Genomic DNA, 6,446 nt, shown 5'->3' on the forward strand with positions numbered 1-6,446 from the left:
TATATATATATAACTGGAAATCCTTGCCAACACAATCAGAAAAGAGAATAAAATAAAAGGCATTCGAATGGGAAAAGAAGAGATGAAACTTTATTTGCAGGTGACATGATTGTATACATAAAAGACCCAAAGGTATCCATGAAAAATTCCTGGAAGTAATACATGAATACATTAAAGTTGAAGGATACAAAATCAACATACAGAAATCTATAGCATTTCTATATACGAACAGCAGAAAGACTGAGATAGAACTTTAAAAAATAATTCCATTTATGATAGCCAAAAAAAGTATAAGATACTTAGGAATAAATCTAACCAAAGAAGTTAAAGACCTCCCAAAGAAAACTATGAGAAACTAAAAAAAGAAATAGAAAATTACACAAAAATAGTGAAAGGACATCCTATGTTCCTGGATTGGAAGAATTAATATAATCAAAATGGCAATTCTACCCAAATTAATCTACATATTTAATGCAATCCCAATGAAAGTACCAGATACATTTTTTTTTTTGAGAGGGTTTTTGCTACAGGGCACGTGCGCTCGCCAGACAGACAGAGAGAGACATAGAGACAGAAAGTGAGAAATCACCCCCCAGGGGGGATGGCCACGCCACAATCCCTTCTCCTCCATTCTCCTCTCGGGATCTTGGGCATGCACACACACGTGCCCAGCATGAGTTTAAGCCACCGGGTCCAGGACGCGAACCACGGTCGACTACGTGAGAGTCCAGCGACATAGCCATTATGCTAACTGCTGGTCCCAGACGCATTCTTCACAGATCTAGAAAATACAATCATAAAATTCGTCTGGAATTATGAAAGACTTCCTATTGCCAAAGCAATCCTGCTCAAGAAGAGTGGAGTGGGCAGCATCTCACTCCCAGACTCAAAAATATACTACAAAACTGTGATAATCAAAGCAGCATGGTACTGGCACCGAAACAGACAGGTAAATCAATGGAACAGAATAGAGTCCCAGAAATAAATTCCCAAACATACAGTCAACTGATAATTGACAAAGGGTACCAGTCAATCCAGTGGGGAAAGGAAAACCTCTGAGCACTGTAGTGCTAAGTTTTCTTCTAATATTCAATTTTTATTGAGTGAGGTATAGAGTTAAATGAAACAGCCACAGGAAACTTTTATTCTAAACTGTAATTGTGATATATATTGTTTATGTACAGTTGTACATATCATAAAGTGAAGTATAATAATTGAATGGACACAGGTGTACTCAGCACTCCAGTGAGGATATAGAACTTGGTAAGTTTTAGGGACCAGCAGATGGCATAACAATTGCATAATGAGTCAGTCCAATACTGGTCTCCCATGTAGTCATCTGTGGTTCAAGTCCTGTACCCGGTGGCTTAAACTCTCGCTGGGTGTGTGTGTGCCCAAGATCCTGAGACGAGAATAGAGGAGAAGGGATTGTGGTCTGGCCATGCCCTTGGGAGGCGGGGGGGCAATTTCTCACTTTCTGTCTCTCTGTCATTGTCCTTCCAGTGAGTGCACACATCCTATAGCAAAAATCTCTCTTAAAAAAAAAATGAAGAAAGAAGAAAGAACAAAAAGAACTTGGTAATCTTCTTAGAAGACCCCTAGAGCTCTGCCTCAATTGTATCTCCTACACCAGACCCTAGTGCAGGCCTCCACTATACTGAATTTTTCATTAATAATTTCCACGGTTTGCTTTTCTTTTTAAGAATTATTTATTTGAGACCAGCAGACTGTGTAGTGGTTAAGTCACTGGACTCCCACGTGGTTGACCATGGTTTGAATATCAGACCTGGTGGCTTGAAACTCATGCCAGGCATGTCCACGGTTCAAGCCCTGGACCTAGTGGCTTGATTTCTCACTTTCTCTCTCTCCTTGTCACTCTCTCTCTCTCTCTTTCTGGTGAGTGCACAAGCCCTATAGCCCTACAACAAATTAAAAGATAATAATAAATAAAATGTAAAAAGATTATTAAAAAATTAAAAAGTGAAACATTGTAAATGTGATTATGATAAAAGCAAAGGAGGAGAAACAAACCAGGAAGAAGGTAACATGCACTGGAACTGATTCTTGATATATCAGTTCACGACGGCCTCAGTAAAGATCAAAGAAGAGTAAGCAATGTAAATATTTGTAAATTGAGTGAGTAAATACCAGCTACTATAAGATTTTTATTTAAATTATTTTTCATTTTTTTTTAATCCATTTTTTTTGAGAGATTTTCACTGTAGGGCGCGTGCGCTCGCCAGACAGACAGAGAGAGACATAGAGACAGAAAGCGAGAAATCACCCCCCACGGGGGATGGTCACGCCGCAATCCCTTCTCCTCCATTCTCCTCTTGGGATCTTGGGCATGCACGCACACGCGCCCGGCGTGAGTTTTAAGCCACCGGGTCCGGGACACGAACCGCGGTCGACTACGTGGGAGTCCAGCGACATAGCCATTACGCTAACTGCTGGTTCCCTATTTAAATTATTTTTAACAGCTATTTTTTTAAAATCTGAAAAGTTCTGTAACTTCCTTTCAAAGTCACTACAACTGTTTGCTTCATCAGTCAAAAGTAAGTTTATATTTTTCCTAAAGAATAGCATTGAAAACAAATTTAGAAAGTTTATCCTCATTTAGCTGTCTTTTTTTCTCAAAAGAAAAATTGTTAACAATAATCCTTTACACAATTGTTTATGTAATCTACTAATGTGAACATTTATAACATTTTTCTTCCCTAGAAAAATACCTTCCCAGGTCTGAAGAATTCATTTATGATTGCATGAAATTTCAAGATATTCAGTCTTTCATTTGTACTTCATTCATTATAACTTTTCTTTCCATTATATTACAAAAGTTTAAATGAGACTGAAATAGTACAGTTTTAATATGTAGTTTAAATTCCCTAGTTAAGTTCAAAATAATTTCATTATTGCAGGGAAAGGCATATTTTCCCTAATAATGAGTTAACTAAGTAGTTAACATATCTAGGAGCAAGTTGTCCCTGGGCCTCAATTTTTCATTTATTAAAAAAACAAACAAAACAAACAAACAAAAAAACCCCCACATTACAGTGGTTTATTCCCCTCCTCAATTTTTTCCCTAGATATCTTCTAAGATAAGCAAAGCTAGCAGTAGGATTCTTCTTAGGGAGGAAAGATCCTAGTTTTAAAAAACAATTCTTTAAGTCTCTTTGCTAATGGAACAGATAGGAGGATACACACAGGAAACCTAACAACATGGTGGCAGGTTAGAGCCTGAATTGATGAAAATAACCAAAAGGTTTATCTTTTTGTAGAAGTTTGTTTATTTCATGAGTGAAACAGACAGAGAGACATCACTTTCAACAGAGTCTTGATTCCATGGTCCACCGCAGCCTTCAGCCAGCCCCAGACCATGGGCATAGGTGTGCTCAGGGAGGTCTCTGAATGTGTGAGTCTGATACTGTTCCATGGGGGTCAACCTTGTAGAACTTCTTGTTTTATCTCTGTGCCACTGTCTGGCCTTGGTAGAATTATTATTTTTTGCTTTTTTTTGAAGAATACTAATGTTTCATTTAAAATATTTTGTGTTTTATTCCATTGAAATTTCCTTCATTTCCCAGATGTTCAGGTACAGTAGAGTAATTTTCAAACATTAACAACATGGCTTTTTCTTTTTTTATTAAAGAATTATTTTATTTAACTTCATTTATTTATTTAAATTTGACCAGAGATGGACAGAGCAAGAGAGAACAACAGAAAAATGAGAAAGCAAGCCACCAGGTCTGGGACTCAAACTGCGGTCAGCCTTGTGAGAGTTCAGCACCCTTAACCAACATGCTACCTACTGGCCTGCTCTCCATGTTTTCATGTCTTTCTATCTTTCAGATTCTGCCATAGAATGTAGACATTCGGTCTCTCTATATATATATGTGAAGATATACAATGTCTCTCTTTCATAGTCTGGCTTGCTTTATTTAACAGTAAATCTTCCATATTTGTCCACTTTCTATCAAATGTCGGGGTCTTGTTTTTTATGGTTGAATAGTATTTTGTAGTATATATGTGACACACTTTTTCAATTCATTTATTTGTTCTGGGACATTTGGGTTGATAACATGTCTTAGCAATTGTGAATAATGCTGAAAAATAAACAAACAAAAAACACACATGAATTTTGAAGTGTTTTTCAGACTGAGTGTATTCCTAACCTTTGCATAGATACCCAGGAGTGGAATTGCTGTTCTTTGAAAACCTCCATATTGTTCTCCACAGTGGCTGTTATAATTTACATGCCCACCAGGCAGTGTAGGAGAGTACTCTTCTCACCACAGCTTCTCCAGAACTTATCATTCTTTATTGCTTTAATCTTAGACATTCTGACTGGGGTTAGGTGATATATCATGTGGGTTCTATTGCATCTCCCTTGATATGATAAGGGATGTTGAGCATTTTTTCATATGCATGTTAGCTGTTCATGTATCTTCCCTGGAGTATTGTCTGTTAAGTTCATTTGCCCATCTTTTAATTGGATTGAGGATTTATTTGGGGTAAACTTCTTGAGTTACCTATATATTTTGGTTATCAGTCCCTTATCTGAGGGAGAAATTTGCAAATATATTCTCTCACTCTGAGGGTTGTCCTTCACTCGAATTATTGTTTCTTTTGCTGTGCAGAAGCTTTTTAACCTGAAACCTACTTGTCTATTTTGGGGATTATGGCCTGTACTTTAGGGGTCTTATTTAAGAAGTCTTTGCCTATGCTGATGTCTCCAAGATGATACAAAAAAGCGGAAAGAAATCCGATTGGAAGAATTAATATAATAAAAATGTCAACTCTATCAGAATTAACTTACAAATTTAATGTAATTCTGATAAAATTATCACAGTCTTCACAGAATTAGAAATCATAAAAGAATCATGAAATGTCCTTATCACCATAGCAATAGTGCACAAAAAGACTAAAGTAGGAGGCATCTCACTCTCTGGTCTCAAAATATGTTACAAAGCTGTGATAATCAAACCAGCATGATACTGCACAAAAACAGGCATGCAGACAAATGGAACAGAAGAGAGGCCCCAGAAATAAATCCCAAAACATACAGCCAACTGATTTTTTACAAAGAATACAAGACAACACTATGGGAAAAGAAAATCTCTTTTGCACATGGTGCTGGAAAAATTGGATATCTACCTGCAGAAAGATGAAATTGTACTCCTAACTCTCAACAATAACAAAATCAATTCAAAATGGGCCAAGGATCTAAACATAAATGTAAATTTATTTTTTCAAACTTCTTTAAAGGCTCATGATTTTCAGGTCTTGATTAAGAAATCCCTTTCTACCTTGAGGTCCTAAAGATAGTCTCATTCTAAGAGTTGTGTGTTTTGCCTTATGAATCTTTAATCAGTCTGAAATTGATCTTTTATTTGATGTGACCTAGGAACCTGAGCATGTATATATGTACATATATCTATCTATATAGAGATATATATACACACACACACACACACACACAGTTGTTTTGGAATATTTTTCTGCAGTGCCTTTTCTTCATGTCTGCAGTGCCAATTTTATTCTATTATTTGTGTGGGTCTGTTTATGGGCTCTCAGTTCTGTTTTACTGGGCTGTCTATTCTCATGCTAATACCAGACTGTTTTAATCAAATCACTTTATAATAAGGTTTGGTATCTGCTAGTGCAAGTTTTTTCAACATTCTTCTTCTTCAGTAATGCCTTAACCTTAGTCCTAAGTTCTTCTATATGTTTTTAGAATGAGTTTAACAATTTTCTCAAAATATCCTTTGGAGAATAGTCAGAATTGTATTAAATCTCTAAGCGATCTGTCACAAAGTGACTTCTTTAGGATGGATAACATCTCTACAAAGGAAAATGGTATACCCTTTCATTTAATTTACATCTAACTTTAATGACTCTTCATACATTTTATAATATTCTCCACAGAGATCTTTCCATATTGTTGAATTTATTGATGGGCACAATATATGTATCGCTCTTATAAATTTGTTATGTAAAAATGCAATATATGTTAGAAATATTCATTTTATATATATGAGTTCTCTAGACTTCCTTTTCAGTTCTAATATTCAATCTAAATCATCTGAGTTTTATACTGAGACTATCAAATCATCTATAAATAGTGACATTGTTTTTCTTCCTTTCTGATTTTTATGTACATTTTATTTTCTTATTGTCATATCCTGACAAAGATCTCAATTATAATTTCAAATAGAAGTGTTGACAGCCATCATCTTGTTTGGTTTCTGATTTAAGGGAAAGGTTCTCAGCAGTTACCACTAAGTTCAATGGGTGCTTGTTTAAGTTTTCCTGTTTGTAGACAGTGTGTTGTGCCATATACCTTCCATCAACATCACTGCAGATTTCTTTCCACTTTTCCTACCTATCTTGGTTCACTGGGTGACCAACCTGTGTGGGCCACTTCAAAGACTTTTCTTGAGTCCTGC

Source organism: Tupaia chinensis, unplaced genomic scaffold, assembly GCF_000334495.1.
Source record: "Tupaia chinensis unplaced genomic scaffold, TupChi_1.0 Scaffold000542_1, whole genome shotgun sequence".
In the NCBI taxonomy this organism is placed as follows: Eukaryota; Metazoa; Chordata; class Mammalia; order Scandentia; family Tupaiidae; genus Tupaia; species Tupaia belangeri.